This window comes from Coturnix japonica, chromosome 18 (assembly GCF_001577835.2).
Source record: "Coturnix japonica isolate 7356 chromosome 18, Coturnix japonica 2.1, whole genome shotgun sequence".
Classification (NCBI taxonomy): domain Eukaryota; kingdom Metazoa; phylum Chordata; class Aves; order Galliformes; family Phasianidae; genus Coturnix; species Coturnix japonica.
Window position 1 is genome coordinate 3464471 of NC_029533.1, and position 13493 is coordinate 3477963.

Below are 13493 nucleotides of genomic sequence, written 5' to 3' on the forward strand. Positions count from 1 at the left end.
TGTCAGATTTTGCCTGGTATGCGGAGAGCTGCCCTTCTCTGCAGCAGCCCTTTGTGGATCCTCTTCTGTACTTAACAGCTCCTTCTGTCTGACTTCGTGCTGCTGTTTTCAGACTGTAGTTTGTTTTTCTCCTGTAGAAATCCTTCTAGCAATGTGATGATTATTAAGTCATGTTTTGAGTTAACCTGTATGATTTTACTGCTGGAAGTGCAGTGTGAGGCTTTTTTCTGTCTTTCAGGCTGAGTCCAGTGTACAGCTCTGTAATCTGTTCATAGCAGTGCTGCTGGGTTCTTTCAGTTTGGTTCTCTTAGCTCGTTTATCTCTCTCTGAATCCAGCTCTCTTTAAGGAGCTTCCCAGTTTCAGATGGGCTCTTCTCCAATGCCACAAGCACCTTGAATTGACCGAGCAGCATTTCTTCCAACTCTCCTTTCCCCTTTTCTCCTTTTCATTCACTAACCATTTTCTCTCTGCTGGGAGTCCTCTGGAGGACATTTAGATACAACATTTGCTTTAACTCCTCACCAGTTTCCACTGCGGTTGTTTGCATCGGATTGGCAAAAGATGAGAAAACCTCCTGGTGGTGCAGGAGGTGTGAGGCTGACCCTGCATCCCCTGCAGATCCTTTCTGTGTAGGTGTGAGGCAGACCCCACTCCTTCCTGGCTGGCACCCACCAGTGGCTCTTTACAGGAGGAAGTTTCTGGATAAAGAGGGAAAAGGAAATTTTGCAGTATTTCTTCAGATTAGTTCTTGAATACTAAAATATGTTTTTGAGTGGGAAGACTTTATTATTTGATAACTTCTTATGGCTACGAGGACTTAAAAAATACCTAATTCAACCATAGGATTTCTGAGTAATCAGGTATATAATAGCAATGAAGACTTAAAACCACAATCTCATCTTACTGCTGGCTGGGATCTATGCAGCTGAAGGTTACAACATTCCAGTCCATCACATCCTCACTGCGTTACTGCACCTGTGCTTTGCTCACTTGATGTCAGGGCTGTTTTTCAGCTATGATTCAGAACATGTTTTAATATACACCGTGTATTTGGCACCATATTCTTCCTGTGGATCACCCACAGCTGGTGCTGCTGTCACCCCAGTGGTGGCTGTGTGCTCCATCTGCTGTCACCACCTCATCTCAGTGCTGAGTGGTAGCTCCAGGGGATGATCAGTGTGAGGTAGGGTCCACGTGGGCCTGAAGTGTTGGGTGAGTTTAATATAAGCTGTGGGTGAAGTCAGGGTGATGCAGTGCCATTAGCCTGCCCATATTGGCACTGGACAATGGAGGCAGCTTAGGTGCATCGTCCTGCCCTGATGTGAAAGAAATAGTATATTAAAACCCAAAGTTACTATGTTAGGTAGCTCTATAAAGCCATTATGAAGTTGTTATTTTCAGCCTGCTTAGGCAGCTCTGGGATTTTCCTCTTCCTCTGCTGGAAGCTGGGCACAATCTTAGAAGACTTGGGAAATGGTCCAGAGTTACTGACATCATCAAAGTGTGTGCAAAGAAAATCTTTGGGCTTTCATATGTTAAACCGAGCAGCATTTCACTGGTGAGCAGCCCTTACAATGCTGCTGTGGTTTCCTTTGGCCACATCTGTCTACCTGCAAATAAATATGTGCAGTGTATGCAGAGTAATGAGGTATTCCTTCCTGCAGAGTGGAAGACGTGTGCCTAAAATAAACCGAACACAAAATTTGAATTGAAGTAATAATATAAAGATATTATTAGTAATCTTTATTAAAACATCTTTAATTTCTTTTAACATTCGTGTAATAGAATCTGATTTACTGGGAGTGGCATTTAATTAATTTAATTCAATTTAGAGAGTTAACTCTATTACATATTAGTACAGAAAATTACCTCTGAACAGTCATTTCTCACTGGTGACATGCAATAAGTTAATTTAGCTCCAAGTTCGTTTGGGTGCATTGTGAGTTCTTGCTGAAAGTTGCTATGGTGACAGCCCCATCACCCGAGCTGTCATCTGCCCCAGCCAACGCAGCACTTTGTGCAGTGACACCGCTGCTATGGGAGGTAAACACTGCCAGATGGACCAGCACTGCTCCCTGCTTCCTTCTGCTCGTGGTCCTTTCAGTGAACTCGGCTGCTTTACATCTTTAGAGATGCCCAAGTTGCATTGCAAGGACTGAAAAGCTTCCTTGGGAATACCCGGTCATTACCGGCCCTGCTGCAGCCTTCTCACAAAGGAGGTTTTCTGTCTTGCTGTGTTCAACAAATTGAACTGAGCTTTTTTTGGCATCGTCTTGGCTGCTGTAAAATGACTGCAGAATCCCAATCAGAACTCGGTTGGCTTTTATTTAGGGCATTTTCCTGGGTGGAAAAAGGTGGTCTGAAAACTGCTGGAATGACTGTTTGTTCTTCGGTAACTTAAATCCTGGTTTTTCTTACATGAGTTTAATGCACAATGGCCCTGGAAAGATGCAAAAGGCCTGTTCAGCTTGAGCAGCATCAGCACGGGGTCTGCTCTGGGTTCTGAGCTGTACGGCTCCAATCAGGTGGGTGAGCCCTTAGTTCTGAACAGAACGTTTCCCATTGCAGGGCTGCCTTTAGGAGGCTCACAGTTGCATACTTGGAATCGTGTTTAGATTAGAAAGGGGGGGTATCACACCTAATTGAGTTGCATAATTCATGCCCACTATATTCTTGTATATATATATCTTGTATGTCTTGTCTTGTATGCTGGAAATCTGACTTCAGCAGTGTTTGATTTTTTTCCTTTAGAGCATGCTTTAATTGGGCTTATCTGACTAAGGAATCATTTTTGGGTCCAGGTTGTTTTCATCTGTTTACTTGGGGAAGCCACAAGAAAGGCTATTCCCCAGGACCTCTTCCATTTCCAATATTGGGGAATGCATCCAAAAGAAGATAAGGAACCTCAGATGTTTCTCTAGCCATAAAATCCACGATGTTTTGTCAAGTATGTATCTGTCAGTTTGGTCTTACATTGAGTTGGCTGCACACAGTCCTTGGGTGAAGATGCCCGTGGCTCAGAGCAGCCCTGCAGTGCTGTGATGGTTTGGGTGGTCCAGGCTGTCTATAGGGCTGCAGGATGAGCATACTCTTAAGCCTTCTCTTGTGATAGAACATGGACTTAAAGGGTTATATTAAACTTACAGAGTCTTTTTACTGGTTTATTTAAAACATTGCTCTCGCCCACCAGTTTGTTACTTATTTTAGTATTGCTCTTAAGATATTTACTTGGTACCATAAATGTCCATGACAGCAGAGCCAAAGCTTTGTGTTTACACAGTCAGGCTGACATGTGTGCAGAGTCCCATGATTTCAGCAGCGCAGCCAGTGTCAATAAAAAGGACACGTCATGTCCTGACCATGCTGAACTCTCATCCTGCAGATACCTGATCTGCAGCTGTTGATAACTGCCTACATGGATATGTCTAAAAAGAGCTCAATGCCAGTGCAGCTCCTGCCTCGTGCTTCCAGCCTCTACAGTAGAAGTCATTGGAGAAGTGATATTTCTAGTTTGCAGGACAAAGGTGTGTGCATGCATATGGTGGGTCTGTGCTATGTAAGATACAAGAGATTTGATAGATGTTTCTGTGTATGGGTAACATGGGTGACATACCCAGCCTTTGTGATGCAGCATGGGCATCCAAATCAAATGTCATTTTATTTAATTGCATTAATTAATTTAATGCAATTAATTAATTGCATTCAAAGGCGCAGAGTTGTTGAGAAGACTTTTGCCTTAGCTTACTTGGTTACACAAGCTATATATGAAGCTGCAGTGGGCAGCCCACCACGTTGTACTGCTTTCTGTGTGGCTTTGAACAGGACTCAGGTCTTGGTTATGGGTTATGTAGATGGAAATGAATTTTTAGGCTCTTGTGTGCAGTAAACTGATCAACTTGGAGATAATTCCAGCTGTGTTAATTACTTACAAATATACCAATTACTGTCAATGGCCATAGTTATCTATTTGTACAAACATGGGCAGATTTATTCTGCAAAGAATACTTACCATTTGGTCTGGGAGTGGCTGTGATTGAATTAAGGAGGAATGCTGCTGGTGTGATGACTTTGCACCTTCTGTAAATTTGCTTTTAAAAAATCCTTTAAGTATGGAAACTGTGTGTAAAAGGTTGTTTAATAAGATTAAATGCACACAGCTTAAAATTGAAAGATTGAGTTCCTGCTTCTGCCCAGAATTCTTATGCAGCTCTCTATGGATCTGTTTAATCTGTTGTTAGGAGGTTGGGATTCTCCCAGTAGCACTTGCAGTGGGGTTAACACTGTGTCATTCGGCTCTGAGCTGATTGCTGGCTATGACTGCCATAGATGGATGGGGTAGATTGACAGAGCCAGGTAGATGAGCTGGCTTTGTAATGTCAGCGTGTTGGTGAGGGAGCAGGGTGTACATGGTGCTGCCCTCCAGGTGGGTGTTGGGTTTACAGGAGTCTGAATTCCAGATCAGTGCATGCTGAATGAAGCATGTCTGTGCTGGGGCTTTGCTCTTTGGGGTGAATAGCAACATGGGGGAGCAACTTCTGGCACCGTGCATCTATGTAGTGATTTGTCTTTGCTTTCCAGTGAACAAATTCAAGAATGTTAGAGAGATGGACACGATAGATACCGGAATTGGAGTTATGTGAATCCATAAATACTGCTTAACGTCGTCTGCAAATTGGAGAAATATTGTTTGAAAGAAAGCAGACGAAGTGTTAAGCCTTGAAAGTTACCATCTGTTATCAGTTCACATCCTGAAGAAATGTAGCTGTGATAATTTTAACTGTTCCATTACTCGGTTTTGATTCATGACTTGGACTTGTAAATTTGAGGCCTGATGTATATGATCCAATATCCATTCATCAGCCAGGCCATGGTAAACCATGCGTGTGCACTCAGAGCCTATAATAAACACTCGAGGGTTTGTCTTGCAGTGAAAGAATCTGTTGCTAAATAGCATTGTATTTGCTTTGGATTATCAATCTATTGTTGGTGCCAATGCATCTACCTAATTAGCTGTACCACTTTTAATGGCACGGCTAATTAATTGCGAATTTAAAATTAAAATTGTAATCAGTGCTAACATGGAGGAAAGCAGTAAGGAAAATCTTGGGAGCTCTTCAAATGTTAAGTATTCTTCACAGGAGTGCTGCATGCACAACCAAACCAGAACAGGGTAGAGTGGGGTTGGAAATAAAAGCTTTAAGAAATAGACATCTCGTAACAAAAAAGATTTTGTATGTTTTTCTTGAGAGAAATATTTGGCAGGCTCTGCGTACTGATAGGAAAGCAAAGCGTGTAGGTGCTGATTAAGGAAGTGGAATGGAGTTTGGTATTGGAGTGCAGAGGTTTGCAAGGATGTGAACGCAGCATCCTATTAGTAGAGTAGGAATAGGGCTCAGTGTTGCGTGGTCTGTGTTGGGCTTATGAAGGGAAGGCAAACCAAGCTGTGGTGGGGTGGGGGATTAGCCACTGTTCAGTAATGATAGTTTGAAACTCTTCAGGTACAAAGCACATTGGACCCAGACAGGTGGGGCTGAAGAATAAGGAACAGGTCTTAAATGTAGTGGAAACTTACAGAACCTGCAGGCGGTGCTGTGACTTCATTGTGACTGAGGAAGATGGGAGAACTGGATTTGGAGCTCCATGGTACTTGTGAATTGTAGGTTCTTGGAAGGTCATCTGTTCCATCCCGCTGCTCTGAGCCAAGATCACCACACCTGCAAGCCTGCAGGTAGTCCTTAGTGATCCTTATTGTTAGAAATGTAAACCTTAGTCTTTGCGGCTGCTATTGAAACCCAGCAAGTCTTGTCCTATTCACCATGTGATGAAACAAGTTATTTCTTCTGCTGTATTTATTCTTTGCAGTGTGTGCACAGAGTCTGCTGGGCTGAGCAGCTGCCCTGTGCCACGGCAGTCGGTGTCTCCAGGTTTCAGGCTGTTTCTTTGTGCTACTTCCAGGTGTCGGAGCTCTCCTTTGATTGCAGATGGTTGACAGTGAGTACTGGCAGTGCTTAGTGAAGGCTGTAACATGCAAGACAAATGTGGAAGGCTTACTTTGAGCCTCGTAGCTTGGTATTTATTCAGTTACAACGCTTGTTTTCATACAAGCATGACCTTTTAACTTCACTTTAGTTTGTGATCTGCCCGAATGTATTTTTCTGCAGATCTGCTATGGGTCAGCTGTCTGCTGTTGTGCATTTAAATCTTCCTGCCTGATTACGTGGCTTTCCTTACTGAGTTGTGGCTGCTTTCCTTCATAGCACTTCTCCAGTTTATCTTTGGTTTCTCGACAGTTTATCAGAATTCTGATCCTGTCCCTCAGCAATCTCATCACCTTCATGTTGTTTCTCCCTGGCTTAGTGTCATTTGCAGATTTAATAAGGATATTCTCTAGTCCATCATGCCGTTGTTAATGGAAATGTTGAGCAGCGTAGGCTCAGATGAAGTCCCAATGGAATCTTTTCTGAAATATGCTTTCGTTTTGACAGCAAACCATTGATTCTCCCAGAGAATATTTCAGCCCATTTTGCATTTAGCTCACATTTCCCCAATTTGCTTATGACAGCGTCACATAATAATTTCATGTCAGAAACCATTACAAAGTTGAGATGTGCAGTTGGGGTTGATGGCGACGCACCAGAAGGAAGGGTGAAGCTATCATCTATTTAATCATTATTTTCTAGGTTTCTCCACTCTTTTCTCCATTGGTACATAATTTATCAAGATTAACTTATAAAAAACTGGCAAAGATTTGTAGTTTGGGAGGCATTTCATGTACAACTGTGGGGAAAAAATGCTCTCATAGGTTGTTCTGTGTATGTTTTTTGGTCTGGTTTCCTAAGGGAATGAGACTGATGAGGTTGGGTTGTGTTGGTCTTCCCACATAAAGCTTAAGAAACTTGGGTTGGATTCTGACCACATTGAGGCAGAGGTAAAAACACCATTGAGGTGTGCAGCTGGGTGCAGGACAGAGGCTGATGGGTGCTTCCCTGTCCTATTTGCTCAGCCCTCAAAGCACATCCTTAACATGAACACAGTGGGATCTGTGCAGGTCTAACTTCTAATGCCAGTATATGTTTAAGAAAAGACTGTTTTCTTCTTCAGAACTCCTGAAATACAACCAAATGGAAGACGCTTTCCAGCTCGCTTTAATATTTATATGGTTCCAGCAGATCCAGGAATGAAGATTAAAATAAAACCTTTAATTTATAAGAAGTAATATGGAAGTTCACTCTTGGGAAGGTGATTTGCGACCGGCTTGTCACTGTGGGCCCTATAAGTTATTATGATTCCCTCATAAAATATTGATTTCCCACAGATGGTTGTAAAATCTTTCTGGATGACATATTTTCAAAGGAGGTTTTCCAGCATCTATATTAGGAATTAATTTTTGACTGAATTGAAATCCACTGAATAGATAACAAATACATTTCAGCGTTTAATATATATCAATTTATGGTGGGTAGTTATCTGCTAACTTGACGCAACGGTTCTGTGTCTGAATATCGCTTTAGAATAAATTATGCCCCTATCTTGATGGAGCCTGTAAAATGCGCTCAGATGAACAGATCAGACTGCAAAAAATCGGAGCTGCAGAGCTTTTGAATTCACCCAGTGCAGAGACCTTCTCATCGAACCCAAACATCGTTCCTTAAGGCTGGAGAGCTCCATCAGCAGTGTATTCAGAGCTCTGACTTCTTTGTCTCTGCCAGCATTGTAAGCTCTGTCTGTCCTTACAAAGCATGCCCTGTGTAAGAGGGTCCTCAGTAACTTCACGGTCATTTTTGTTCTATTGCACTTAGTATACAAGCCGTGGTAGAGCAGAGGCTGCTTTCTGGAGGCCCAACTTTGCTATGTCATGGAATCACCAAGGCTGGAAAAGACCTTTAAGATCCCCAACCCACCGTGCCCACTGACCATCCCTCAGTGCCACATCTCCATGGCTCTGGAACACCTCCTGTGACTCCACCATTGCCATGGCAGTGCATCCTTGGGAAGAAATGTTTCCTGATGCCCAACCTGGTGTCCCTCTGCCAAAAGAAGGGTGAGGGATGGGACAGAAGCTCTCTACATGTAGCTTCCTTAGTTATATGCTACCAGCATGGTGCACAACTGAGTTACTGAGGATGAACTGTTGAGAAGCATTAGGTTTTCTGCAGTAGTTCTCTGAAGTACCTTTGCTTTTGCCAGTAGATGTCACTGTGGATGAAAAATGCCAGTGCTTAGTAGACAAAGGAGGTAATTTGCTAAATGAAAATTCATCCTTTGAAAGTAGATTGGGGGGCAACGTTGTTTTAGGTGTTTTGGCTTTTTTTTTTTTATCCCCCTTCTAAAAACAACAAAAAGACCTTTTTAATCAGGTCAAAATGGATTTCTCACCAATCGGACGCCTGTTTCTGCCCAGCACCATCCCGTGTTTTCTGTTTGCCTCCCCCCGAGTTGGGTAAGTTCTGCCTTTCTGTCTGACTTGAGCAGGGCTGCCTGCTCTGCTGCTCGGTGCTGTGCTCCGTGCATCCATCTCTGTTTGGGGTGCTGCTCCAACAAGCAGCAGCGCTCACTGTGTGCGGGGAATGGGGCATGGAGGAAGTGGCTTCATTAAGGTTGATTTGGAGGGGGGAGCGAGACGAAGGGGGGGGGGAAAAAAATTGCCCTCATGATTGGCTGGGAGAATAGCTCTGAATTATGGGATCCATCTGTTTCCTGTAATGAATTCATAAACCCATCAAACAATGACCTGAACGAATTGCTGAAGGAAAAAAAAAAAAGCAAGAACTAATACGCTGGCATGATATGTTTAACGCAGTGAGGCATTGGCATTGTATAATCAAAAATTCTTCTCACATGCAGCACTTTGTAATGGAGCTGCTGTGTTTAATAGAAGCTGTAAATAAATCCTGTCACAGTAGCAGCCAAGAATGCATTTCTGGCTTAACCGTTTCTCTTCTGGAATGTCTGCTCTTCTGGAAGCCCTTAGAAATGCGGGTTGGGTAGGGCTGGAGAGCAGGATTCAGAAATGCAGAGAGATGTTAATGAGGGGGGAATGAAAGGAAAAAGCTGCAGTAAATCAGTATTATGTGGCTTAACCAGTTTCTTTCATTTATGCGTGTTCTTTTCTTACGTCGTAGAAATGTACTTAAAAGCTATTGTTGTAATTGAAATCTGTTAGACTGATCCTATTCATTATATTAATAAAATCCACCTACAATTGCACATAACAATTTTTTTCTATGCAGTCGGGATTCCCGAGATTGTAATCATCAAAAAGCATGCGGAGTAATTATTGGATTTGTTTGGGTAAAATTGGATTAAGAAGTTTAGATACCATTAAGTAATGATAATTATTACAAGCAAACCCATTGTTTAGTGTATGTACAGCTCTCCGGCTGCAGAATAAGCAGATAGCCATCACAAACATGGGGAGAGCGAGCAATTCTGAGGCTTTCATTTTATGCTTTCCATTGTATTTTAGCAAGATTCTTTCTAGCTTGGTGTTTTGGTTCTTTGACTGTGTGCTTCTAATGGGGGGGTGCAAAAAAATTGCTTTGTTTTCACTCCTTTCCTCTCCCCTCCCATCTCCTCAAAGTCATGTTTTTAGCCTTCTGACCAACCCAGCCTTGGGTTGGGAGCTGCCTTGCAGTTCCTGGCTTCCCATCACATCAATGGTGGCAATGCATTGCTTCCAGGTGAGCAGCAGAGGGTCAGCCCTGCAGGGTGCTGAGGTGCCCACATCCACAGCACTGTGTGCATAGGTCCATGTTAGACACGGGGCAGCCCTCTTCAGCACAGGCTGCAGGAAGGAGGTGTCTGTGCTTGTAGGGGAGCTCTTAGAGCAACAAACACCACAAGGCAATGAACAGTTAGTAAATCTGCACAGATACTTGGAGCAGTCGGTGCTTCTCAATGCACGTCAAATGGAAATTGCTGCTTAAACATTGCTGGAGACGGCTTATAAATACGCGTGGAGGTTTTTGGAACAGTGCAGTCATTGCATTGTCTTTGTAATAGGTATTGTGCATATATTATATCATACAAACAGGCTCAGTTTCAGCTGATCTGAAGCTGGAATATGGAGCAGAGCCCTTTCCGCATTGGTGGTGCTTTATCTCCTGCTGCTGGTGTCATCCAGCAGGTCCTTTCCAGCTGCCACCGTTGGGCTCTTGCAAGAGCACCTTCCATCTCACCAATCTGACAGATTTTGTTGCATGGAGCAACAGCCCTTTGCTGTGCTGATTAGAAAAATCGGTGCCATTAACATGCAGGGATGTGGTGCTGTAACTGCTTGCTTGGTACTAGGATTGTCTTTGTTCTTTCCCCTCATCTTCATTCAGATGTTGAGAGGGAAACATGGTGAGGCTGAAACTGGGTTTCTCTGGCTACACCTCTGTGATGAAACAACTTCAGTTTGTGTTAAAGCAAAAATTGGCGTGTCTTGTGTGGCGTGGATTAAAGGTGTGCTTTATGTACGTGCCATTTTGGAGTTATCAGCTGGCATTGATCCCTATTGCACTAAGAATATAATACTTCATAAAAACCAGTCAGTGTTTCCAATTCATTAATATTCCTTAAGAAAATCCATGGCCAGGCAGGGGTGAGCTCTGCAGCTGGTGTTGTGCCATGTAATGGTTTTAATTCCACTGACAAAAGAGCAGAGCAGGCACTGCTCTCCCACCTTTGCCATGGGGCTGTTTTCTCCCCAGCATTATCAGAGCACGCATTTGTCTTTCAGAAGGACTGAGCATGTGAGATTTTGGTGTTGGTTAAACGCTGATGTCTCAGAATATATAAACAAATAGCCCCCAGGTCTCTAATTTGTCTGTTTGTGCTCTCCATCTCCCAGATGAAATGGGGATGTTGCTTTGTTCAACAGCATAAAAAGCGGTTGTATATCAGTTATCCCTTTGATTCATCAAAGCAAGGCAAACAAAGCAGGAGTGGGCAATGGGGAAGCAGGGATTTGGGTCCTGAGCCACATACCAGCCTTGGTTCCTGGCACAGTTGTCTGTGATGGCAGTCAGTGGTATTTCATAGGGCTCATAATACCCATGGGGACTCCAGAGGGTTAATGTTTGCAACCTCACAGCTCAGAGTATAAAACTGCTGAGCTCAGAGGGCAGTGGGTGCTCCAGGGGTGGACGTGTCACCTCTCCCTTTAATTGAGCTCTGCTCCATCACTACTTGTTGCCCCTCTGTCCTTCTCCCTTTGCTTTAACCCACCCAGAAGTTTGTTACAGCAAGGGCTGAAAGGCTCTAGCACTGCAACATGCCTTGGACAAATAGAGAATAACCGGAATTTATCCTTATTGTTTAAAGCTAATTGCTATTTCAGTTCCAGTGGTTCTTATAGCACTTTGTATATTGCCCTGGTACTGCAGTAGAGGCTAAAACTATGGGAAAGAAATAGTTAAGACAGTATAAAGCATGTTGAAAGGTTTAAGGCTTAAAAGATTCCAGAAAAGCTTGTGTTAATCTTGTGCTGAAATACCTACAAACAGCTGCATACATTTAGATCTCTGCAATGTAAACCTTGGTCACAAGTGCCTCGTTTTAGCCTGCCCCATGCACTGCTAGTTACGTGCAGGAGGGATGCTGCAGGCTGCTTGTCCTCATGCACAGTCACATGCATTGGTGCACGTGTGCATCTCATGAAGCACTGAGATATGGTTGGATTTGTTAGTATCAGGTTAGAAATGGGAAGTGTTTTTGCAGAGAAGCAGGTGTTGTGCAGCATAGCAGCGTGCAGAGGGATGCTCTTGCTGCTCAAGGTGGTGCAGACCATGATGGTCATTGGAGGGACAGGATGAGGAAGCTCCAGAAATGGGCCTGTTGTAGCATGGGGGTTGTGCTGCTTTGACATGCTTTCTTATTAAAGGAAATAATTACGACCAGATTGTTAATCGTAACTTTTGAAAACACCCAAAAAGATGTGGGATCTTTAAGCGTGATGTATTAGGTGATATATTTTGTACGTGCTGTTATAATTCATGAATAGAAGAGACTGATGCATCAGTATAGGCAAAAGTATGTGCATGTATGTCTGAATCTACCAGTCGAGTAAAGCAGAAGTAAAGAAAATCAATTGTGAGAACCATTCTTTTTACTACCTAAGATTCCCCCGCTGCAATGCATGCTTCTTTTCCATTCATTTTCTGAACCCCACATTTCCCAGCATGCTGCACCATCACCATCACTCTCACAGTTTAAAGAAAAAAAGAACTCCATGAACCTGTGGGCCCATTCAATAATCAGTTTTCCTTATGTGGCTGGAGAGCAGCAGCAGTCATTTCTATGCACCCTCTTTGTTGGGTTCCTATTCCCTCCTTTGGGGTAAGTCCTGTTAGACATCTTGCTTGCCTGTAATCCAACAAATCTTAGGAAAGCTATTTTTTCCCTGATATTTAATGATTATTTTCTTGCTTTTTTGTTTCTTTTTTTGTTTGTTTTTTTCTTCCACAGTGCCAGAACCTATTAAGACCAGTTTAAGCCAGCCCCAACCTGCCGGTACCGGTACCAGTACTTCCACCAGCACTATCACCAACAGCAGCAATGGCAAGCGTGCATCTGCTAACGGGCAGCAGCCAGCCGCGTCCCGCTACCTGCCCCGCGAGGTGCCTCCACGCTTCCGCCAGCAAGAACAGAAGCAGCTCTTAAAGAGAGGGCAGCCACTGCCCACCGGGACTCTGAGCAGCAGCCCGGCACAAGGCACTGGGCCAGCAGGGGCGAGTCCTCCCCCACAGCCAGGGGCGGGAGGCCAGCATCATCCCAGTAAGACCCAAGCAGGTAAGAGCTGAGAGCCGGGAGGGGTCCCAGTGTTGTCGTTGAAAAAGTGAATGAATGTTGTCATCCCTTATACTGCAGATTTTCCTTGGATGCTCAGATCGATAGGGTCATTTTCCAGCTTCTTTTTTGGTCCTTATACTGGCTATGATCTCCACGACATGACTGTATTTCTATAGGACCATCCCCTCTGAAGCACTGTTAATTTGGATTTTTCCAAGCTTTTCAGTATTGCATTGGCCATTTTAATCGTCTTTAAAGACTTTTGTGTATGTAAGTAAAAACGGGGAGCTTTGCTTATGTGTTGTGCTGGGACACTTCAGTGCCTCTATACGCTTATGCTCTCAATATTGTTGTCACATAGGGAGAGTAGGTTCAGTGTCTCAGGCCTGAAGGTGGTTTTTGGTTTGTTTTTATAATTGAATATGAGTAATTTCTGCATGATCTCAAGAGCTGCTCATTATCACTCACTAATGGTGTCAGACATCACCAAATTTTGATCTGAGCTGTCTGCAGTTTTTCCCTCTGGGCATTAGAGGATTTTTCTCAAGTTTTGTTGCCTGTGATGCTGAACTCCAGCAGTGACAATCATTCAGTATTGTCCTTAGAAGTTCTGGTTAGATAAGGAAATAACCTCTTTCAGAATTGTAGCTACATGGATGCACTTGAAAATATGATTGTGCTACTCCCTCATCATCTGTGTTAGAGTTCGATGTTTCCA

The 13493-nt window shown here is 43.5% G+C and overlaps 1 protein-coding gene across 7 annotated transcripts in view; it reads left to right on the forward strand.

Moving 5' to 3' along the window:
* Window positions 1–13493, forward strand: part of TNRC6C (trinucleotide repeat containing adaptor 6C) — a 64542-nt gene that overhangs the window by 7378 nt on the left and 43671 nt on the right. For 6 of the 7 annotated variants that reach the window (XM_015879959.2, XM_015879953.2, XM_015879952.2 and 3 more), the window contains one exon: window positions 12452–12775. The gene's annotated coding sequence lies outside the window, so the exon portion shown is untranslated. Of the gene's footprint in view, window positions 1–8343; window positions 8442–12451; window positions 12776–13493 lie in introns of those variants that run through there. The other variant, XM_015879957.2, reaches the window with a different exon arrangement.